Below are 24,936 nucleotides of genomic sequence, written 5' to 3' on the forward strand. Positions count from 1 at the left end.
ATATATATATATATATTTAAACTGGGGCCAGAGAGATAGCTCAGTGGTCTAAGCACCTGCCTGGCAAGCACAAGGACCCAGGTTTGATTCCTGGTACCACATTCCCTGCCACCTTTGTGCTGAGCCAGCCACTGAAACTGGCCATTGTGGAGCATACCTCAGACAGGAGAATCACTATGAGTCTGAACTGCATAGTGAGACCCTGTACCAATTTGAAAAATAAAAATCTCACCCTTCCATCCAGCCCAAGCTCAGGCCCGGGGAGTGTGTGGGAGAGCGCCCGCACTCCCCTGTGCTAATTGGACCTCCCCAATCAAGCCCAGGCCAGCCCTGTGAGTTAGACCTTCTGCCATTCTCAGGACCCTTCCTGCCGCCCTCTCTTGGGAACCTACCGCCCCTCCCATCTAGCCCAAGCTCAGGCCCAGTGAGTGTGTGGGAGAGCTCCTGCACTCCCCTGCACTAGTTGGACCTCCCTGATCAAGCCCAGGCCAACCCCGTGAGAGACCTTTCACCGTGTTCTGGGGACCTTTCATGCTGTGCTCTCGGGAACCCTCCACCCCTCCCATCCAGACCAAGCTAAGGCCCAGTGACTGTGTGAGAGAGCTCCCCCACTCCTCTGAGCCTCCTGGACCCCTGCAGACCCAGCCCAGGCCTAGCATACAGGCTTGGGGTGAAACTCTGCAGCTGAAGTACCTGCAGAGAAATTAAGCCCAGAACCACCCAACTAATCCAGGAGCAGAACATCTTGCCAGAGGGGCACTACAAGTTCACTTCCAAGGACCACAGCAGGAAGGAGCTGAGCACAGCAGCCAGACCCAAGCCAGGCACAATCGGGTGAACTCAATCTTAGTAGATCTGCACCCAAACTTTGGTAGGTGCTAAGGTTATAACGGTACCAAAGCTCTATAACAAAGATCAGAGGACAGTGCTATACAAAATGACAAAGAGAAGGAACAAAATGCAATCTCAGGCCCCAAGCCCACCAAGAACAAGTGCAGAGGACACTAGCACAGAAGAAATTGGGAATCACACAGCTGAAATGTCTAAAATAATAGCCTATGAAGTAAAAAATAAAACTACAGAAAGGTATAGAGGAACTCAGATCAGAAATAACCTCTGAAATAAAAAAAAAGAAAACTCTGAATTAGTAGCATCTGCAATAAAGAATCACATGCAGAAATATATACAGGAAATCAGATAAGACATACTCTCTGTAGTAAAAGAATTAATAACTGCTTCTCAAGAAGACAGATAAAAAAATAGAGATTAGAAAAATGACAGATTCCTTGAATGAGCAATACAGAAAAGAAATAGATCGCATGAAGCACAGTCAAAGAGATATAGAGGAACTTAAAATTTCAGTCACAAGCTTGCAAAACCATTTGAGTGAAAGTGAAGAAAGAGTTTCAGATCTTGAAGATGCTGGTGCAGCTAGTGAAAAGGTAAGAAAAGACCACTTAAAAATAACTTAGGATGCAGGAAAAAATAATTCATCACCTGCAAGATGATGCAAAGATGAACAATGAGAGCCTAATAGACATCACTGAGAAAAAAGGAGTCAATACAAATGACATAAAAAGAATACAGGGAGAAGTAATAGCAGAAAACTTCCCAAATATGAGGAAACAATCTGACATTCAGGTAACCGAAGCATACAGAATGCCAAATAACATCAACCCAATTAAAAACACACCAAGACATATAATAGTCAAGATCCCGGAAATCCAGCACAAAAACAATACACTGAAAGCCGCTAGAGAAAAGAAACAGATTGCATTGAAAGGAAAACCCATCAGAATAACGGCTGACTTCTCTTCACAAACCATGAAGGCAAGAAGGGCATGGAGCAGAGTACTTCAAGTCCTCTATAAACACAAATTCCAGCCCACACTATTATACCCTGCAAAACTCTCAAGTTTGATGGAGAAGTGAAATACTTCCATGACAAAAACAACTAAAGAATTTCATGATGACAAAGCCAACCTTACACAGGCTACTAAAAGATGTTCTAGAGGGACCAAAATGAACAGAACTCCATAAATGAGATCAGAAGCAGCCAACTAAATAGGGCAAGCAATTAAACACAGCAGAAAAAGGTGTAAACAACAGCAGGTAAATAACATGTCAATTGTAAGTCAATACATCTCAATTACAACCATTAATGTTAATCACTCAATTCACCAATTAAAAGAAACAGACTGGCACAGTGGATTAGGAAACAAAATCCAACAATATGCTGTATACAAGAAACACATTTAACTCACAAAAAAATTCATCGTCTGAAAGTCAAAGGATGGAACACAACACTACATGCCCTAGCACCTCAGAAAAAAGCAGGGGTAGAAATCCTGTTCTCAGACAGTCTCAACTTCAAATCAAGAATGATCAAGAAAGACACAACAAAAAAACAGAAATACAGGCCAATCTCCCTCATGAACATAAATGCAAAAATCCTCAATAAAATCCTAGCAAATAGAATACAGCAAATCATCAAGAAGAGCATACACCATGACCAGGTAGGATTCATCCCAGAGATGCAAGAATGGTTCAATATTCGAAAATCTATAAATGTAATACACTATATCAATAGAGCCAAATCTAAAATTCACATGATCATCTCAATTGGTGCAGAAAAGGCTTTTGACAAAGTCCAACACTCACTCATGTTCAAAGTCCTACAGAAAATTGGAATAGAAGGCCTCTACTTCAATCTGATAAAAGCCATCTATGACAACCCAAAGGCTAACATAATTATAAATGGGGAAAAATTGAAATCTTTTACTCTCAGATCTAGTACAAGACAAGGATGTCCTCTATCACCACTCCTATTCAACATAGTTCCGGAATCATTAGCTAGAGCCATTAGACAAGAGAGAGAAATAAAAGGAATAAGAATAGGTAAAGAATAAGTTAAATTATCATTATGTGCAGATGACATGGTACTTTACTTAGAAGACCAAAAAAACTCCACCAAGAAGCCGATAGAATTCATACATAAATTCAGTAGCATAGCAGGATACAAAGTCAATACCCAAAAGTCAATAGCATTTCTCTACACAGATAATAAACACACTGACTGGTAAATTAGAGAAACAATACCTTTTACAATAGCACCATGGAAAATGAAATATCTTGGAATTAATCTAACTATGGAAGTCAAAGATCTTTTCAAGGAAAGTTACAGTACTCTGAAAAAACAGATCGTAGAGGATTTCAGAAAATGGAAAGATATTCCATGCTCCTGGATAGGGAGAACCAACATTGTGAAGATGGCCATACTCCCAAAATTGCTGTACAGATTTAATGCAATCCCTATCAAGCTACCAGCAATATATCTCACAGACTAGAGAAATCATTCCCTAAAATTTATTTGGAACCAGAAAAGACGTAGACTAGCAAGGCTATCCTGTGCAACAAAAACATGACAGGAGGCATTACAATTCCTGACTTTATATTACAAAGCTACTGTGATAAAATCAGTCTGGTACTGGCAACAAAATAGACCTGAGGATCAATGGAGTAGATTAGAAGATGCAGAAGCATCTATGAACACACTCAGTCACCTTATCTTCAACAAAGGGACCAAACATGCTTACTGGAAGAAAGATAGCCTCTCTAACAAATGGTGCTGGAAAAACTGGCTTTCTACATGCCCAAAACTAAAATTTGACCCAGGCCTATCACCATGCACTAAACTAAAGTCAAAATGGATCAAAAATCTAAACGTTAAAACAGAAACACTAAATCTCCTGGAAGAGAAAGTAGGAGGAACTCTTGAAGACATAGGAGTAGGCAAAATGTTGATGAACAAAAATCAAAATGCACGGGTAACACTTGAAAGAATTAACAAACTGGGACCTCCTCTTATTGAGAAGTTTTTACATGTCAAAAGAAATTACCAGCAAAGTGAAAAGACAACCCACAAATTAGGAAAAAATCTTGACTAATAAGCACTCAGACAAAGGTCTGCTCTCTAGAATTTATAAAGAACTAAAAAAACATTAGGGCCCCAAAATTTAAAGACTCAATCCAGAAATGGGCATGCAAAATGAATATACACTTCTCAGAGGACAAAATTAAAGAAGTGAATAAATATATGAAAAAGTGCTCCCCATCACTAGCCATCCATGAAATGCAAATTAAAACAACACTAAGATACCATCTCACCCCGAAAAGAATGGCTATCATAAAGAAATCACCCAACAACAAATGTTGGAGAGGCTGTGGGGAAAAAGGAACCCTTCTCCACTGCTGGTGGGAATGTAGACTGCTGCAACCATTATGGAAATCAGTGTGGAGACTCCATAAAAACTAGGTCTGGAAATCCCATTCAAACCAGCTATCCCCCTTCTGAGAATTTTCCCAGAGTTACTGAAAATGTCATATCATAGTGATATACACACACCTATGTTTATAGCAGCACAATTTGTGATAGCCAGATCTTGGAAACAACCAAGATGCCCATCACTTGAGGAATGAATGAAAAAGATGCGTTTTTATACAATGGAGTACTATTCATCTATAAAGAATGATAAACTCAAAACCTTTATATATAAGTGGATGCCACTTGAAGATATACTCATAAGTGAAATAAACCAGACCCACATGTGTAAATATCAGATAGTCCCCCTAGTATAAGAACTCAAAGGAAGAAATAAAAATAGAAAGGCACAACACAATTAAAAGGAAAGCAAGAATTTGAGGATTAGACAATGAAGAGAAGGCAAGGAGAAAAGCTAGGAAACATGACAGGGGCAAAGTCATACAGTTATATGTACAAGATAGGAAAGGCAATGGTCCTGAGAATCTTCAGCATGTTTTTAAACCTAGCAGTTAATTGGTAGGATTCTCACCCTGACTAACTATGCTGATACCTGTGAACTAAGCAACTGCACTGAAGAAAGCGATGTGTGATGGTAGGGTCATGCTTGGAATGCCTGTCATTCTGGTCTTCTAATTATGTATTGATTGTCATGACATACCAATTACTGCCATACTGTCTCTCAAGTAAATGTTTGTTTTTAAAAAAGGATAATAAATGAATTCAAGAGACAAAAAAAAAAAGTCACAGGACTGTCTTGCTACAAGATTTTTAGATTTCTAAATTTCTGTGTAAAAATATGTAAATATTCTTATCTTTTATAATATTTTTATCTTCTTATTGTTTTTTCTTCATATTCTGGAGGGACTCTAAGTTTAACATGTCAATACCTGATGGAAAATACCTGTTCCATGTTATGTCTATGATGTTTGATATCAGACAGTGAGGTTAAGCTCAACTGCCTATGTTGTAGGGTAACAATAACAAGCCTCTCTTCTGCAGGATTAACAACCTAAGTTTCCAGACCACAAATAAGAGAAAAAGAGGGGCTACAAGACAGCCAACATTTTGGCCCTAGCCTTTCACGGTCAGTGGAAATTCAGGTCATAGGAAAACCTGTACTATAACATCATGCAAAGAGATTATCGGGCCACAGAGGAAAATGAACGATGATGCAGAGTGTGCCTAAGGAGAGTCACCTATACAGAAAATATTCTCTCAGGCTTTCACAGAGAGTAAATTGGTCAAGCAATGGCTGTGATTCATCCACATGGTTGATAATGACAAAGGATCTACAAGCTGAGGTACAGGGTTTCAAGTGAAATCCTGAGGGGATTTGACTGACTTGTCAGATACAAAAGCCACATTTCTTGTTATATATGTCTTGCTTTATCTTGATCTTAACCATCCAGCAGAAAAATATGAAAATGAAGTATAAAAAGTAAAACCATATTAATAAGTTGAGCTGTAAAAGGCTCAAGTCAACAACTTTGGACATTGCCAGTCTTATGGAAAATCCACTACTATTATGAACTACTGGACGGACTATATTGAGATATTTTGCTGAATTTATGCACCTACAGTACTTAAAAGACAATGCAATGCCCTTCTCTGATAAAACTAACCTAAAATGTAGGATACAAATGAACGACCATTTTGTACCTGTATACTCAAAATAGTTAGGATAGATATACAGCTCCATTCTCTTAATTCAATGAATAGAGAGGTTTGTTCTAATAGTTTTTGAGACAGGATATCATGTCTGCATCTTATACAATGAATAACCAATAAGACAATAATATGCAATGTATTAATTATTGGAAAATGTGCTAGTAATCGGTTGTGAAACTGTCTCATTGGTATTTCTCAATAAAATTATTTTTACAAAATAAAAATAAAAAACTCAAGTCCAATTGTAACTGAAAAAAAGAAAAGAAACAAAGGAGTACAAACTAAATGCAAAGTAATACAAAAGAGAGGAAGTAATCCCAAAGAGGGAGGGAGAGAACAGAGTTAATACAATTTTAGTCAAATTGATCATAATGAAAGAGAGAAGATATTGATAAGTAAAAGAGGAGATACAGAATGGGAATGGGAATAGATTCTATATCGCCATAGATTCTACAGATATTTGAACAATACTAAAGTAAGATGATTGCAGATTCTGCCTACTGCTATGGGAGAATCTTCAAGAGGCAATTTAGGCAAAGAGCATTCAACTTCATTAATGTAATACTTGCAGTTGTAGTAAGATTGAGGCTGGAAGTTTGATCTCTTGCTCCTTCCTGCTCTCTGCTTTTCCATGATGGGCTGGCTCACGTGGAAACCCTTGCCAGATATTGGACTCTATCTTGGACCTCGCCTCCTCTAGAACTATAAGCCAATGAGTTACTGTGTGTTGTAAGTAATTCATTCGGCAACACTCTATTTTAGCAATACAAAATAACCTAAGACATCTATTATTTTGGTAACGTAAATAAAATGTTCAAATCCCTTGAAAACTTCAGGTAATTTCTGGGTGAAATTTCCGTGATTATCTTAGCTTTGATGTGGATAGAAGTATACCCTGAAGAAAAGTCTATGTATCAGGTTCTTCTCCAAGGAAAGGGGAAAAAAATAATTTTGAAGAATACATCAGAGACAAATACTTGGGGCCTGGGGAGATAGCTCGGTGGTCTAAGTGCCTGTCTGGCAAGTGCAAGGACCTGGGTTCAATCCCCGGTACTGCATGCCATCTCAGGGTCACCGTGCTGGTCAGTGAAGCTAGGCATGATGGAGCACACCTGTAATCCCAGTGCTAGGGAGTCCAAGCAGCATAGAGAGAACCTGTATCAATCATAATAAAAATAACCCAAATACATCTCAACCAGAGCTGACTGTGGGCATTTTTGGTTTTTGTTTGTTTGTTTTTAAATTTATTTTATTTTATTGAAAAGTAAAAAAACATAAGTATAAAAATCAGAAACAAAGAAACAGGGTAACATAAAACAATACATATGATACAGATTTACAAAACAAGAATAGCTGATTAACAATGGTTGTTATATTACCTATTTTTATCTTTTATTCATTTTAATGAGAGAAAAGATAAAATAGCAATGAAACAGTTTTAAAACAGGTTAGTATGACAGTTACAGTAATAAATACATTACATATTGCTGTCTTCATAGTAGTTATTTAGAGGACAAGATGTAGGCATGATATCTTGTCTAAAAAATTAGTACAAATCTTTCTTCTCATTGAACTAAGAGGAAGTAGCTGTATATCTATCCTAACTATCTTGTATATACAAATATATTTTTTCCACTATAAAACGGTCCTTTGTTTATATCCCTCCTTTTTGCTTTGTTTTGTCAGCAATGGGTGTTTCTCTGCAGTTAGAGAAGTTGTATTTGGAGAAGTCTTTAAAGGACCTTTATATATTTGAACCAGTCTGAAGAGTGTAGGTACTTGAATTCAGCAAAATAGCTCAATATAGTCCAATAGTTCATAATAGTAGTGGGTCATCAGCAGAACTGGCAATTGTCAAAAGTTGTTGACTTGAGCCTTTTACAGCTGAGCATATTAATATGGCATTACGTTTATACCTTGTGGTTATACTTTTCTGCTGGATGGTTAAGACCAAGTTAAAGCAAGACCTATATAACTAAAAATATGACTTTTCTACCTGACAAGTCAGTCATTCTCAGAATTTACCCTGAAACCACGTATAGCAGTTTGTAGGTCTTTTGTCAGTGTCAGCCATGTGGATGAGTCATGGCCATTTTTGACCAATTTGCTGACTGTGAAAACATGAGAGAATGTTTTCTCTTTAGGTGACTTTCCTAGGCACACTATACATCATCAATCACCTTCCTCTGTGGCCCCATAATCTCCTTAAACAGAAAATTTGGACCACTGAGTTACAGGATATTATAGTACAGGTTCTCTTATGTCCTGAGTCCTCACTGACCCTTGAAGGGCTAGGGCCAAAATGTTGGCTATTCTTGTAGCCCCTCTATTTCTCTAATTTTTGGCCTGCAAACTTCAGTTGTTAAACATCCAGAAGAGAAACTTAATAATATTATTACCCTGTAACAGAGACAGTTGAGCTTAACATCACTATTTTTCTGAATATCAAACATCTTAGACATAACATGGAACTGCTATTTTCCAACAACCATGGATATTCCAAACTTTAAATCCCTATACAATGTGAAAAAAAAACAGTTAAAAATTTCTACACAGAGATTTTAGAAATCAAACCATAGACAACATTGTAGCAGGGCAATCCTATGACATATGTTTTCTTGTCTCTTGTTTTCTTTTATTGTCTTTTAACAAATATTCACTTTAAAGAGAGTATAGCAATAATTGTTATGGCATTAGAATCAGTATATATTTAGAAGACCAAAATGACAGATATTTCAAGCATGGTTTTAGTATTATACATTGCTATCCTCAGTGTAGTTGCTTAGTTCACAGATATCAGCATACAGAGTTAGTCAGGATGAGAATTCTACCCATTAACCATTTTCAAAAACCTGATGGAGATTCTTAGGACCATTGCCTTAACCATCTTGTTTATATAAATGTATGGTTTTGCCCCTGCTGTATTTCCTAACTTTTCTCCTTTCTCTCTCTTTGTTGTTTAATCCTTAAGTTCTTGCTTTCCATTTAACTGTGTTGTGTCTTTCAATTTGTATTTCTTCTTTTGAGTTGTTACACTAGGGAGACTTTATGATATTTACACATGTGGGTCTGGTTTATTTCACTTCCAAGTATATCTTCAAGTGATATTCACTTCTATATGAAGTCTTTGAGTTTATCATTCTTTATAGCTGAGTAAAACTCCATTGTATAAAAACACCACATCTTTTTTTATCCATTCCTCAGGTGACAGGTATTTTGGTTGTTTCCAAGATTTGGCTATCACAAATTGTGCTGCTACAAACATAGGTATGTGTATATCACTATGATATGACATTTTGAGTTCTTTTGGGAAAATTCCCTGAAGGGGGATAGCTGGTTTGAATGGGATTTCCAGTCCTAGTTTTTTTGTTTTGTTTTTTGATTTTTTTTCAGAACCGGGGATTGAACTCAGGTCCTTGCACTTGCCAAGCAAGCTCTTATTCTACTGAGCTATCTCCCCTGCCCAAAGTTCAGAAGGATTTTTTTTGGGGGGGGGTGGCTGGCTCAAGGTGCCTTAAGGGCAGGTCTGGTAAGGCATGAGGATCTGAGGATCGAACCACAGCATCCTGAGCCTGACTTCTTTGCTTAAGCATGCACTTAAACAACTGAGCTAATAGGCTGGCCCCTCCAGTCCTAGTTTTTTGAGGAGTATTCACACTGATTTCCATAGTGGTTGCACCAGTCTACATTCCCAAAAGCAGTGGAGAAGGATTCCTTTTACCCCACAGCCTCCCCAACATTTGTTGTTAGCTGATTTCTTTATGATAGATATCCATTCTTTCTGGGGTGAGATGGTATTTCACTGTTGTTTTAATTTGAATTTCTCAAATGGCTAGTGAATGGAGCATTTTTAATGTATTTATTAGCTTCTAGAATTTCTTCCTCTGAGAAGTGTGTGTTCATCTCGGATCCCCATTTCTGGATTGTGTCTTTAAATTTTGGGGCCCTAATGTTTTTGGTTCTTTATGAATTCTAGATAGAAGACCTTTGTCTGAATGCTTATTAAGATTTTTTCCAAATTTTTGGGTTATCTTTTCACTCTTTTGGTAATTTTTTTTTAAAGTGCAAAAACTTCTCAATAAAAGGAGGTCCCAGTTGTTAATTCTTTCAAGTATTTCCCATGAAGTTTGATTTTTGTTCATGAACTGTTTGCCTACGCCTATGACTTCAAGAGTTCCTCCTACTTTCTCTTCCAGGAGATTTAGTGTTTCTGCTTTAATGTTTAGATCTTTAATCCATTTTGACCTTAGTTTGGTGCATGGTGGTAGACCTGAGTCAAGTTTTAGTTTTGGGCATGTAGAAAGCCAGTTTTCCCAGCACCAGTTGTTAAAGAGGCTATCCTTCTTCCAGTAAGCATGTTTAGCCCTTTCGTCAAAGATAAGGTCGCTGAGTATATTTGTAGTTAAATCTGCATCTTCTAATCTATTCCATTGATCTTCAGGTCTATTTTTTTGCCAATACAATGCTGACTTTATCACAGTAGCTTTGTAGTATAATTTCAAGTCAGGAATTGTAATGCCTCCTGCCTTGCTGACTAAGGACACTTTTGAAAGCAATTAAATTTATAACCTACAATTAAATTAATCAAAGATGCTGAAGTGAAAACTTATGGAAGATAATATAACAGATACAGACACAGAAAAGAAGGCCATGTAGGGATATAGATAGGTGGAGACTGGAGTTAGTGGTGACCCAATGAATGCTTGGGTTCACCAGGAGCTGGAAGACCTCTCCCTAGAGGTTTTAGAGTGAACATTGGTCTACTGACACTTTAGTTTCAGATTTCTAGCTTCCATAACTATACAAGGAAAGAAATTTCTGTGTTAGTAAGTTACCAACTTTAAGGTAATTTGTTACAGTAATCCTAGAAAACTTGTGTGCTGTATTGAGAAATTTGAAAAGGAAAACCATATAACTACTTCAACAAATAAAGAAAAAATATAATGGCCCTTCTGGTTGTTCAACAGCTGGGGCTTCAAGACCAAAGCTAGAAAGGTGCCTGGGCTGAGAGGACAGTGTGATAGTGGTTGCCAGAGGCTAGGGAGAGTGGGGCAAGGGAAGGCTGCTCAGGGGGTACCACATCAGTCAGAAGTAAGAAGTTTCAGTGTGCTGTCACCACAGGGTGGCTGTAGATGCCAATAATGTGCTTATATATAACTGAAAGCTTTTAATATAAATAAATGCGAGATAATTGAAGAGATAGATGTTTAATCTGATTTAAATACTATATAATGTACAAATATATCAAAACATTGCATGCTACTATTAACTATATAAACTTTTTGTTCTTATGCAACTATTAAGAAATTTAAAAATTAAAAATTTCCTTGTTTCTTATATGTTGAACAGTCATGAGGAAGATGCAGGGACTGGAGTTCAATCCCCAGTGTGCCATGCCAGCCCCACCCCTGGGGTGCACTGAGACAGCAATTGAGATTGGGCATTGTGGCACACACCTGAAATCCCAGTGTTTAGGAGACTGAAAACAGGATCACTGAGTCCAATCTGTGTAGTGAGACCCTATACACTCTGTACTAAATGCATTTTTTTAAAAAATCCCTTAGGGAATGAATTTTTCGCTTTTATTTATTTTTTTCCTAGGCTGGCCTGGAACTCATAGTGATCTTCCTGTCTCTGCCTCCAGTGTGCTGGAATTACAGGCATGCACCACCACACCTGCCTTAATTTGTGTATCTTCACAGATAAGTTCCTACTGCTTGCTGAGGGATACCCGTCTATTTTGGGGTCACTTTTAAAGTCTCACAGTGACTTTCCGGTGGCGCAGTAGAAGAAGAAATTCTTTAAGACCAGGAAAAAGTGACGGAAAAATCAGGAATGGATCCTGTTAACTATATGACATCTGATGCAGCTGTAGAAATCGAAAATCAAAGTGATAGCTCTTCATCGGGTAGCAGCTAATTTAAAACACAATGTGTAGGGGGCCGGGGAGACGGCTCAGTGGAATAAGCGCTTCCCCGGCAAGCGCAAGGGCCTGAGTTCAATCCCCGGTTCCCAAAACAAAACAAAACAAAATAAACCACAATGTGTACCTTCCTTACCTAAATGGACTCAAAGAAAACCTGTGAGGACATTTACTCATATACCTGAGAATATTCAAACAAATTCATCAAGTGACTCATTCATAGAACCAAGACCATTGACTTTGAAGGCTATTTTTGAAAGATTCAAGAAAAAAAAGAAATGTAAGAAGAGGAAATATAAGCCAAAATTAACACCAAGAGGAAGACCAAAAGGAAAGAAAAACACTAGAAGATCAAACATAGATAAAAAAAAACCAAATCAAAGAAAAAGGACCTACATTTCTAATTTTACAATTTGAGGATGGAAGGAAACCATTACCTTGGAGGAAAATTTTAAGTTTTGAGCAAGCTGTTACAAGAGGATTTTTTAACTATATTGAAAAACTGAAGTACGAACATCACCTTAAGGAATCATTGAAACAAATGAATGTTGGTGAGGATTTAGAAAAAGACAACCTTGATAGTCGTAGATACAAATACTTGGATGATGGTGGCTCCATTTCTCCTATTGAAGAATCAGGAGCAGATGAGACAACACATCTCAAACATGATGCATGTGGCAAGATGAATGTGTGTTTACCAAGAGAGAAGAATAAAGAAGCTGCTTTGTCTACAAAGAGAGTTTCTAAGGCCAGAAATAACGAACAGAGGGCAGAAAGATCTGAAAAGGAGATAAAAGTGAATGTCAAAGAAGGTGGTGATAATTAATTGCATATCCTAGTGGCTGTACTACTATGAATAGATTAGGAGATGAATGAACTTAATGCATGTTTAGAGAAGGTGTCAGACTAAGGCAGATCCATCTACCATAAATGTAAGGCTCCAAAAATGAATTGCTGGACAAAATTGGATATAAGACCACAGTTGTCACTGTCCATAATTCAAGTGGAGATAGAAGAATTGTGATGGGAAGGCTGGAGTAAGCTTCAGTTCTTTTGAAAAGGCCTACTCTGAAGACAGCCTCATTAAAATGGCCCTAATTAAATCACATGAAATTTCTTTAAAATAAAATTTACTTAATTGAAAATAAATAAATAAAAATAAAAAAATAAGTCTCACAGTGGACATCTATTCATCCCATGAGCATACCACTTAGAGGCCAATCTGGGACCCGAACTATAGTCTACCATGTAAATCGATACTTCAAAGCCATCGATTTGATGCTTGTGGTCAGATCCACGCCATGAACGTGCACACCTAAGGGGTGAGTCTCAGAGTTCATACATAATTTATGGGAGTCTGGTGGATTTTTGAGCTACTGCTTTTCTATGATGTTGTAAACACTTTCCTCCTTTGGTCTCCTCTACTTTCCATCAACTTTCTGGGTTGCTGACTGCAATACTGAGGTCATAGTTTTCCTCGTTGGTCATGTACTTCCTGCAGCCATATCTGCTCTGGAACCAATAGAAAACGGATGAGGGACACAGAAGCCATAGAGATTCCCCTACATTTTTGAGTTCAAGTTCCTTTATTGAGAGATTTTCTCCCTCAGAGTTTTAGGTGTCTTCCCAAGTAGCACTGTCGCATAGGTCTGTGGGACTGCACAGAGGGTGGGTGGAAAGATGATGAAAATACGTATTTTCCCCCACACTCTCTCACACATTGCCATTCTTTGCATTAAGTGTTTCTTTTACAATTATTTCTATTTACATCCAGTATTACATCCGGGTTTCAGGCCATGTTTGAATCTAGACCGGGCAATGCCAAAGGGAAATAAAACAGGGTGGGGAGTCACACTGGTATTTAGCAAACTGCTTTCTTCCCCAATACATCTGCGACCATTTTTAATAGACTATTTTTAGAGCAGTTTTCAGCTCACAGAGAAATTGAGTAGAAAGCCCAGTGAGCGCCCACACTCTCGCTCATCATTGCCCAGCCCCATTCATAACATCCCTACCAGCATTCCAGAGTGGCAAATGTTCCAATCGCCAACGTCCATTGTCCACATTAGGGTGCAGAGTCTGTGTCACATAGCTACTCTCAGGGCTGCTTGTACTATGGGCTTTCATAAACCTGTAATGACTTACATTCATCATTTTGCTGTCACACTCAATAGTCCTAGAATCCAAACATCATCTCTATTCTGCTATTCATTCTTGCTAACCTAACCCTGAGCAACAATTGATTTTTTCACTGTCTCCATAGTTTTGCCCATTCCAGAATTTCAAGTAATGAGTCATACAGGGTCTAGCCACGTCAGACTGGCTTTATTCATTTATTGTTATGGAATAAGGTTCCTCCTATTCATACCTTTAGCTCCTCTTTGTAGCACTGAATGCTATTTCATCGTCTGGCTAGACCACAGCTTATCCATGCGTTTACCTACTGAAGGGTATTGTGGTTGCTTCTAAGTTTGGGTAAGCATGGAAACAAAATAGGTGAAAATATTTGTTTATGTGTGGACAAAAGACTTCCATTCACTTGGCTAAAAACCAAAACCATGATTATTGGATTGAATGCTGAAAACATTTTAATTTTATAAGAAGGTGCCAAACTATTTGTCAAGGTGGTGTAATGTTCTGTACTCTTACCAAGTTTAAATGACAGCTTCAGCTGCTCTACACCCTCATCAGCATTTGGTGTCAGTGCTTGGATTTTGGCCATTTGAATGATATATAATGCTGTGTCTTCATACTCTATTTGTCAGAAGAATATCTTCTTTGGGGTTCTGTTCAGATCCTCTGCCCATTTTTTTTCTGTGCTTTAGGGAAGGGTCTACAGGGTGTTCAAGGTCTCACTGCTGGATCAGACTCACAGTGATCCATCTATTCACAGCCTCCCAAGAGCTGGGATTACAGGAGTGTGCCACCACGCCCAGTCTCAATTGCTGTCTCAGCATGCCCCAGGGACAGGACTGCCACAGCAGGCCTGTGGCTCGAGCCCCCGGTCCCCATGCCTGCTTGCAGGTACTTTAATCCGCTGAGTTACTTGGCCAGCCCTCTCTGCCTATTTTTTAAAAATGAGTTGCTAATATATGTCCATAAAGAGATGAATACATAATGAAAATGTATTTACACAAGTGGAGTACTACTCTGCCATAAAGAAAGATAAACTTTAGGCATTCCTGAGTAAATGGGTGCACAAGATCAAGTGAAATAAGTCAGATGAATATGCTTAAGTATCTTATGGCTCCTCTTACGTGAAGACTGTACACATACACAGGATACGTAAGTAGGGTGTAGGAAAAGGTTCGCATCACTGCCAAACTGCCTAACCAGTATACAAAAAATATTCTAATATATATTCTAGTTTGTTTCTTTTATATGACTACTTTGTCTTACTTCATGGAAAAGAAAGTTTTGTGCGATTATCTGTTTAATTTTTTAAGACAGGATCTTTTTGTCTTGTCTTGCACCCTGAATAGCTACTTTAAAGATAATGATGCACGGTATGTTAACTTTTTATTCTAATATTTTATTGTGAAATTTTTTCATAAAATGAAAAGCTGAGTTGTTAGTATCATTATTGTTGAATTTTTTATTTGAATATTTTATTTTTTATTTGACTATTTTAGATAATATTTTTTGTGAGTTTTTAAAAATGTTTTACTAGAGCATGCTTGTAGTACACAATGTTCACATCCTTCGAGTGGAGCTGGTGCAAATCCACGACACAATTTAACGTCTCTTTTCATCCCCTTTCCTCCTCTTTACTCCCCACCCACTGCCACAGTTGCTTGATCTCCTTTCCCCTTCAGAAAGATCTAGCATTTGTTTTATGCTTTATTTACACATTGCGTTTGTCACATAAGCTTCTGTGTCTTATTTATTTCACTTAATGTTACAATCTCAAGGTGTACCTATTCTCCTACAAATGGCTTCAACTTACCCTCTTTATGGCTCAGAGGGACTCCATTGTGTATAAATACCATATTTTCTGTATACATTAATCTACTGATGGATATACAGGCTGCTTCCAAGATTTAATTATTATAAATTATGCTGGCATAATCATGAATATGCATGTATCATTGTAATATGATGCTTTTAACTCTTGGGAAAATATGTTGGAGGACAGACAATATGTAGGTGAAATGGAATTTCTAATTTTAGTTTCCTGAGGAATTTCCATACTTGTACCGATTTTCATAGTGATTTGCTCGTCTACATTCCCTCCAACAATGAAGAAGACTCCTTTTCCCTGCAGTCTTATCACTATTTGTTGTTATTTGATTTCTCAATGATAACCAATCTTATGGAGTAAGATAGAATCTCAGTGCTGCTCCAATTTGCATTTCTCTAATGGTCAGTGATGTTGAATATTTAGTCATGTATTTGCAGGCCATTCGTACTTCTTCAGAGAAGTGTCTATTAATTTCAGCTGTCAGTTTTTCATTGGATCATTTATTTTATACAGCCTATTTTTAGTTTTTATATGTACTACATATTAGTTCTCATTCTGAAGAATAGCTGGCAAAACTTTTTCCCCATACTATAGGTTGTCTTTTCACTCTGTCAGCAGTTTCTTTTGCTGTGTTGAAACTTTTTAACTTGATATGATCCCACTTGTTAATTCTTGGCACTATTTCCTGTGCAACCGAGGCTCTGTTCAGGTAATGTTTGCCTAGTCTCATGACTTCAAGAGCATTGCCTATTTTATCATCCAGTGGATTAAGTGTTTCTATTTAACATTTGGTTCATTGATATATTTTGGTTTTATTTTAGTACACAGTGAAAGATGCAGGTTTAAATTCAATCTTCTGATGTGGATAGCCAGTTTTCCAACACTATTTATTATTAAATAGTTGTAGATTTAATGTAATCTCAATCAAAATGTCAATAACGTTTCTCACAGAACTAGACAAAACAATCCTAAAATTCATATGGAACCAAAAGAGATTTCAAATAGCAAAAGCAATTCTTGGAAACAAGGGAAAGGCAGAGAGCACTGTAAACCCAAATTTCAAGCTATCTTACAAAACTACAGTGATATAAACAGTATGCTATTGGCAAAAAACAGACTTATGGATCAGTGGAATAGAACAGAAGATGCAGAACTGGGGAGACAGCTCAGTGGCATAAGCGCCTGCCTCACAAGCGCAAGGTCCTGAGTTCAATCCTCCTCCTCCACCTCATCTTATAAACCAGCTTTAGAATAGTGCCAAGAAACATATGATATGGTGTAAAAAAACAAAGAGTTTATAGCATACAGTGACCAAATGGGCCTCAAAGATTAAAACAAACAAAAGCTTTTGATGGAAAATGTGGGTAGATAGTATATTTCTATGGTGGGTCTAATTTGGTAAAGCTTTGTGCCTGGTTTTATCACCTGTTTGGATGAGATTTTTGTCTTTTGTAGTACTAGTAACCAGGGGAATTCATTAAAAGCCACTGGTTATTTTATTTTTCATCAGGCAATTTTCAAGATTTTTATTTGTTCGATTTTTTTTTATACTGTGGTACATATAGGCAACTTTAATAGGTGTTAAATGTATGGTAGCTAGATTTCACCTACATATATATTTTTCCACCTTACACTCTATCATCTGGAAAATGCTTTTTAAATTGTATAAGATTTATGTCTATTGTAAACATTGCTTAATTTATTTTCTTGATTTTAAAAGAATTTGTTGGAAACGCTATTGAGTATTGCAATCTATATAGTGTACTGATGGCTTCTTTCGTCCACCTGGTTTCCTATGTCACCAATGTGTATTGTCTCCATCCCCCTAAGGTGCACTTAATCTTTGCTTTCTTTGTGCAATGTCTTTGGTTGCAAGTCATAAGCCTGAGGCAAATAAAGTTCCAGGAATTTCAAAGAATGTGATGTTGGCACTTTCCTAATAAACATAATTTTGCTCCACAAAAAGAAAAAAAAATGGTGCCAGGAAAACTGGCCATTCATATGCTGAAGATTGAATCTAGATTCACATCTCTTATCATGTACCAAAATAAAATAAAAATGGGATCAAGTATCTAAATAGCAAAATAGAAACACTTAATTTGCTGGAAAACAAAATAGGTAAAACTCCTGAAGACATAGGTATAGGCAAAGACTTTCTGAACAGAACCTCCCTTTCACAAGAAATGATACCTAGAACCAGAAAATGGGATCACATTAAATTAAAAAGCTTCTTCACAGAAAAAAACCCAGCAGAAAAGTGAAGAGCCAACCTACAAAATCAGGGTGGGGTGGAATGCCAGCTACTCCTAGACAAAAGATTATTATCTAGAATATACGGAAAACTCAAAAAATTAGATCACCCAAATTTAAAGACCCAATTTAAAAAAATGAACATCTAAAATGAAACACTTTTCTCAGATTCACCAAAACTGGCCAACAAATACATGAAAAAATATTCAACATCATCGGTCATTTGAGAAATGTAAGTTAAAACAACCCAGAGCTTCCGTCTCTGGAAAGAATGGCTATCCTCAAGAAAGTGAAGAACAAATTCTGCAGGGGGGGGGGGGGCAGTGGGAAAAAGAAACTTCTTCACTGTCGGTGGGAGTGTAAACTGACACAGCTATGGCAATCAGTACAAATAGGGAGATTCTTCAAAAAACTAAAGCTAGAAATTCCAAGCTTACAGCAGCTCAGTTAATTATAAGTAAATCCTGGAAGTAGCCCATATGCCCATCAATAGATGGATGGATATAGAAAATGTCGTATTTATACACAACAGAGTACTACTCTGCCTTAAAGTGATGAATTTGAGTCAAGTGTAGGAAAATGTGTGAACCTTGAAACTGTAACCCTAAATGAAGTAAACCAGACAAGCAGCCTTCCATGTTACCTGGTTTATCTTATGCAAGAAACCCAATATATAAATAAAATAAAAATAAAAACACACAGTAAGGAACATAAAGAGACAGAAAAAATAGTACTACAATCCAATATGGTCAATAAACCTAAATCTGTGCCTTGATTTAGTATGACTGTTCTGTGTTCTTTGGCCTGATAGTCTCATCATAATCTATGTCTATTGTAATTAATTTGACAAAGACTTACAAAGTAAATAAATCTGATACAGGCCAAAATTTCTTTTCAAATGGGTATCGAAAGAAAGGGCCCGAGCTGTGCCATGTCCGTCTACCGATTCCCCAAATGAATATAACCACCAGGCACTGCGAGCACGTACTGCTGAAGCTTGACAGAGGCCGTCCTCCCTCCAATGCGCGTTTTGACCCTGTCCTCAAGATTGAGTATCTGCTCAGGTCATTTGCGCTTGGGATGCTCCTGCGTGCTCCACTCTGTTCCCTTGGCTCTCACGTCCGATTCTGTGCCAGCACTACACTTCTTTATTTGTTGTTGTTGTTGTTTTTTAATCACAGTGGCTTTGTAACACACCTCCAGGCTCAGAATCAAGTTTTTGCTTTAGTCCTATTTCCCAAGATTGCTTTTGCTGGTCTGGATCTCTTCTAGCTCCATATGAATTTTAGGATTGTTTTCTCCCATCTGGGAAGAATGCTGTTGGCATTTTTATCAGGATTATGTTAAATCTCAGTATTAACTTTAGAGGCATGGCTTTTTCTAGGGTATTGGCTCTGCCCGCCCAGGAACAGGCACACATCCCATTCTGACGTGCTCTTCAGTCTCCTTTTCAGAGTGCTGTGGTCCTCCCTGTAGAGGGTTTCAATTCTTTAGTTAGACTACTTCCTAAGTATTTAAGTTTCTTGGTGTTATTCTGGTGGTATTTCTTCAGAATTTCTTTCTCAGTGAGTTTATTACCAGTGCGCAGGAAGGCTACTGATCATTTATTTACTGATTTGGTACAGGGTCACACTACACGGCTACACTTGCACTGGCGCTCCTGTCGCAGACCCTCAGTGCAGGGTTACAGGCGTGTGCCACTGCGCCAGTGTTGGCGGCCTGCACAGCACGCCCAGGCTCCTGGGGCCGGTAGAGCATGCAGTCCTGGGACGGAACCAGGCCCTGGCTCTTGCCAGTCAGGCACTTACACTGCCAGGCTATCTCCCCAGTCCCAGGCTATAGATGTTTGTGTGTTGATTTTGTATCCAACTACATTACTGAATTTGGTTACTAATTCTAACAGATTTAGTAGATTTTTGAGGTCTTCTATATGGAGGATCATTCATCTGAAAATAATGATAATTTGACTTCTTTTCCTAGCCATTTCCCTTTAATTTCTTTTTCTTGTCTAATTGCTCTTGCTAATGTTTCAAGTACTATATTGAATAAAAGTGGTGATAGTGGACATCCTTGTGTTCTTCCCAATTCTAAAGGGAAAGCTTTCAATTTTTCCCCATTTAATGTGACGCTCGCAGTAGGCTTGTTGTAAGTGGCTTTTGAGACTGAGAGAAGGTCCTTCTCTACCTATTTTCTTCCATCTTCCCCATGGCCCGTCCAGTATTTGTATTATCTGTTCTTGATAAATCACAATTCTTTCTGGAGTGAGGTGGGATCTCGGTGTTCTTTTAATTTACATTTGTCAAATGGGCAGTGATGTTGAACAATTTTTTAATATATTTATTTGCTATTTGTGCTTCTAAGAAGTGACTATTCATCACAGATGCTCATTTTTGGATCAGGTACATGAATTGGAAGGGTCTGATTTTTTTAAGTTCTTTGTGTGTTCTAGATATTAGTCTTTTGCTTGAAGAACAACTGGCAAAATGTTTTCCCACTCTGTGGCTTGTTCTTTTTACTTTGTTAGTGATATCTTTTGTTGTGCACAACTTTTTTTCTACTGTGTTTGGTACAGGGTCTACAGGGCCTACAGGGTCTCACTACATAGATTGGACTCATAGTGATCCTCCTGTTTTCAGCTTCCCAAGCACTGGGATTACAGGCACACACCATCTTGCTCAGTCTCAGTCGCTGTCTCAGTGCACCCCAGGGACAGGGCTGGCGTGGCATGCTGGGGATTGAACCCTGGGCACTGCGCTCTGCCTAGGCAGGCACTTTAGTCCACTGAGCTATCTGGCCAGCGCTTGTTGTGCAAAACTTTTTAATTAGATGAAACCCAAGTTGTTGATTCTTAATGATAATTTCTGCACAATTCCTCCATTTGTTCATAAGGCTTTGCCTACTCCTTTTCTTCGAGTCCTGTCTATTTTATCTTTAAGCAGATTTAGTGTTTCCATTTTAATGTTAGCTCTTTGATCCACTTTTATTTTAATTTAGAGCATGGTGCTAGACATGGGTCTCGTTTTAGTCTTTAGCATGTGGAAAGCCAGTTTTCCCAGCACCATTTACTAAAGAGGCTTTCTCTCTTCCAGTGAGCATGTTTGGCTCCTTTGTCAAAGATCAGGTGACTGAGTACATTTGCAGCTGTTTCTGGACCTCAGGTCTTTTGTTTGTTGTTTGTTTGTTTGTTTTTGCCAGTACAATGGTCTTTTGATCACAGTAGATGAATAGTATAATTCCAAGCCAGGGATTGTGATGTTCTCTGACTTGGCTTTGTTACCCAGAATTGCTTTTGCTATTCTAGGTCTCTTCTGTTTCCAAATGAATTTTATGAATGTTTTCTCTAGTTCTGTGAGGTATGCTATTGGTATTTTCATTGAGATTGCATTAATCTGGGTAACAGTTTTAGAAGTATGGCCATTTTCAGTATTTTGGTTCTGCCTGTCTAAGAACAGAGGATATCTTTCCATTTTCTTTTTTTAAGCCACTTTAAAAAATACAAGAGCACAAATGCCCTTTTATTTTCCAATAGTTTAAATTCTTGAGGGATGTAGCATCATGTGCACGGCTTTAGCAGGAAGGTTGCTTCGGAACTTGGCATGAACCACACCCCTGTTTCCGTGGGCTGGAGCTACTTTTCCTCAGATCATTCTGGTTTTGTTTAGTTTGCCGCTTGGAGTCACTGTGTTGTTTTTCACTTTGTACACAAAAGCACATCTCTTGCCCAAGTAGAGTTCAGTTTTATCCCTGGCATAAACACCTTCAATTTTAAGAAGAGCTGTGTGTTCTCTCTGGTTCCGGAGACCCCACTTACAGCCAGCAAAAGTGGACTTGTACCACATCTTCAAGACATATTTGCTTTTTAGGAGTCCTGTTCCCAGCGGGCCTCCCCAGATGCCAGGATGGCCTCCATTTTCTGATAGTCACCTCAATCTTTTTTTAAAGCTAATTATAGTTTTCTCTTCATGGGTCTTTCACTTCCTTCATTAGATTCATTTCTAGGTATTTAATTATTCTTGATACTATTGTGAAAGGTGCCGTTTCCTTAATTTCTCTCTCAGTAAGTTTGCTATTCCTTTTTTTTTGTACCGGGGATTGAACTCAGGACCTTGCACTTGTCAGGCATGTGCTTGTATCACAGAGCTATCTTCCTGGCAAGTCTGCTATTCTTGTACAAGAATGCTACCAATTTTCATATCCTGCTATGCTGCCAAATTTGGTTATTAGTTCTAGGAGTCTTTTGCTCCGAATGCCTTCAGGACAGGTTTGGCTGGCTTGAGTTGTGGGGATCAAACCACAGCAACCTGAGCCTGACTGCTTTGTAGAAGCAGCCACTTAAAGAACTGAGCTAAGGGGCAGGCCCCCTCTAAGAGTCTTTTGGTGCGGTCTTATAGGTCTTCTTTGTAGAACATCATATCATCAGCAAATAATAACTTAGCTTTTTCCTTTCCTATCCATGTTCCTTTTATTTCTTTCTTCTAATTGATATGTATGATGTTTCTAGAACTATCTTGAGTAGGAGTAGTGATAATGGACATCCTTGTCTTGTTCCTGGTTTTAGAGTGAAAGCTTTCAGTTTTTGACCATTTAGTGTAACCATTTGCTGTTGGTTTATCATAGATGAGTTTAATCAGTTTAAGATAAAGACTTTATATTGCAATTTACTGTAGGGGTTTTATTATCATGAATGAGCATTGGACTTCGTGAAATGCTTTCTCTGCCTCCACTGAGATGATCATGTGCTTTTTATCCATGCTTCTGTTAATATGGTGTATAGCACTTATTGATTTGTATATGTTGAAGCCATCCCTGCATCCATGGGAGGAAGCCTACTTGGTCCTGATGTATAATTTTCTTGACGATTTCTTTCATTCTTTTTGCTAGCATCGTACTGAGGATTTTTGTGCCTGTGTTCGTTAGGGAGATTGGCCTGTAGTTCTCTTTCTTTGGTTAGATGTTTCTCTGGTTTTGGTATCAGGGTACTGTTTGCTTTCAGGAATGACTTTAAAAGCATTGCTTCCCTTTCAGTTTCATTAAAGAGTTTGAGGAGTAGTGGCATCAGATCTCTAAACTTCATGTAGAATTCAGCAGTGACTCTGTCAGGACCTAGGCTTTTCTTTGTTGATAGTTTTAAAATTACTTCTTCAAATTCATTGCCTGAAAAAATTTGTTGTCTGGTATTCAGTTTTTAGAATTTTTATATCTCATTGATTCAACTTTGGTAGTTCATACATATCTAGGAATCTGTCCATTTGTTTCTGAGTTTTTTGTCTTATTAGAGTACAGACTTTCAAAGTAGGAATTGATGTTCAGGATTTCTCATGATCTATTGTGATTTCACTCTTCATTCCTAATTTCGTGAATTGAAGTCCTTCCTTCTTTTCTTTCTTTATTATTTGTTTGTTTATTTTTGATAAGGTTAGATAAGGATTTGTCTTAACTTTCCAGAGAACCAACTCCTTGATTCATTGATTCTTTGTATTACTTACTATCAATTATATTAATTTCTGCTCTGATCTTTATAATTTCCCTCATACATGCTTTGAGTCCAACTTGCTCATCTTTTCCAAGAAGCTTGAGATTCACCATTAGGTTATTTATTTGGGCTCCCTGTTTTTCTATTATGGAAATCCAATGTTATAAATTTCCCTCATAGGATTGTTTTTATTAGGTCCATTAATCCCAGTATGTCTTATTGGCATTATAGTTCACTTGTAAAAACTGCTTACTTCTTTCTCTTTCTTTCTTTCTTTCTTTCTTTCTTTCTTCTTTCTTTCTTTCTTTCTTTCTTTCTTTCTTTCTTCTTTCTTTCTTTCTTTTTTACTATTTTCTTTAGTTTTGTCTAGGACCTGTTGATTGTTCAGGAGGGTATTATTTCATTTCCATGCATTTACATAATTTTTGTGGCTTCTTTTGCCATTGATTTCCAATATCATTTCACTATAATCTCATAATATATGTGGGATAATTTCAATTCCTTTGCATTTAATTAAGCATGTTCTATGAGCCACTACATGGTCTATTTTGGAGAAAGTCCAATACTGAATATGTACCCTGTTGTTGTGGAGTGGAACACTTTGAAGATACCTACTAAGCCCATTTGTTCAAAGGTTTGTTTCTATTCTGATATTTCATTTTTGACTTTGTGCCTAGTTGATCTATTTGTGACAGTGAGTTATTGAGGTCCCTCATTACAATTATATTAGTGTTTCTTTTTTTCATATCCATTGTGCTTGTCTTATATAGTTGAGTGTGCTGGTATTTGATGCATATATACTTAAGATTGTTATCTCTTCCTCTTGGATTGTTCCCTTAAAAGTATGTACTGACCTTTCTTGTCTCTTCTGATCAGTCTTGGCTTGACTTTTTCTGCAAATAGTATAGTTACCCTGATTTTTTCTGTGTTCCTGTCATGTATAGTACTATTTTCTATTTTTTGACTTTCAGTCTATGAATTCCTTTCTGAATTAAATTCATTTCTTCTATGCAGCATATTATTGAATCTCATTTTCCTGACCCATTTGACCAGTCTATTTCTTCTGATTGGTGACTTGAGACCATTTATGTTAATAACTGATAATTATTGAATTATATTCTTTTCCTGTTGTTAAGTTCCCTTTCCTTCCTTTCTGTTTAATTTCTTGCCTTGCCTGGTGGATTCATTCTTTTGAGATTAATGGAATTCTTGCCTCCATTGTCTTTTTCTAGAATATCCTTCAGAAGTTTTGGTGGTCATGAATTTCTTCAGGTGTTCTTTATCATGGAAGTATCATATTTATTAATTTCAAAGGATAAATTCATGGGGTAAATTAA

General features: G+C 37.6%; 1 pseudogene; it reads left to right on the forward strand.

The window, feature by feature from the left end:
- Nucleotides 1-12,741, forward strand: part of LOC101591743 — a 61,920-nt pseudogene extending 49,179 nt beyond the window's left edge.
- The last annotated feature ends 12,195 nt before the right edge of the window (nucleotides 12,742-24,936 follow it).

The sequence above is a fragment of the Octodon degus genome, unplaced genomic scaffold (assembly GCF_000260255.1).
Source record: "Octodon degus isolate 3935 unplaced genomic scaffold, OctDeg1.0 scaffold00029, whole genome shotgun sequence".
NCBI classification, from domain to species: domain Eukaryota; kingdom Metazoa; phylum Chordata; class Mammalia; order Rodentia; family Octodontidae; genus Octodon; species Octodon degus.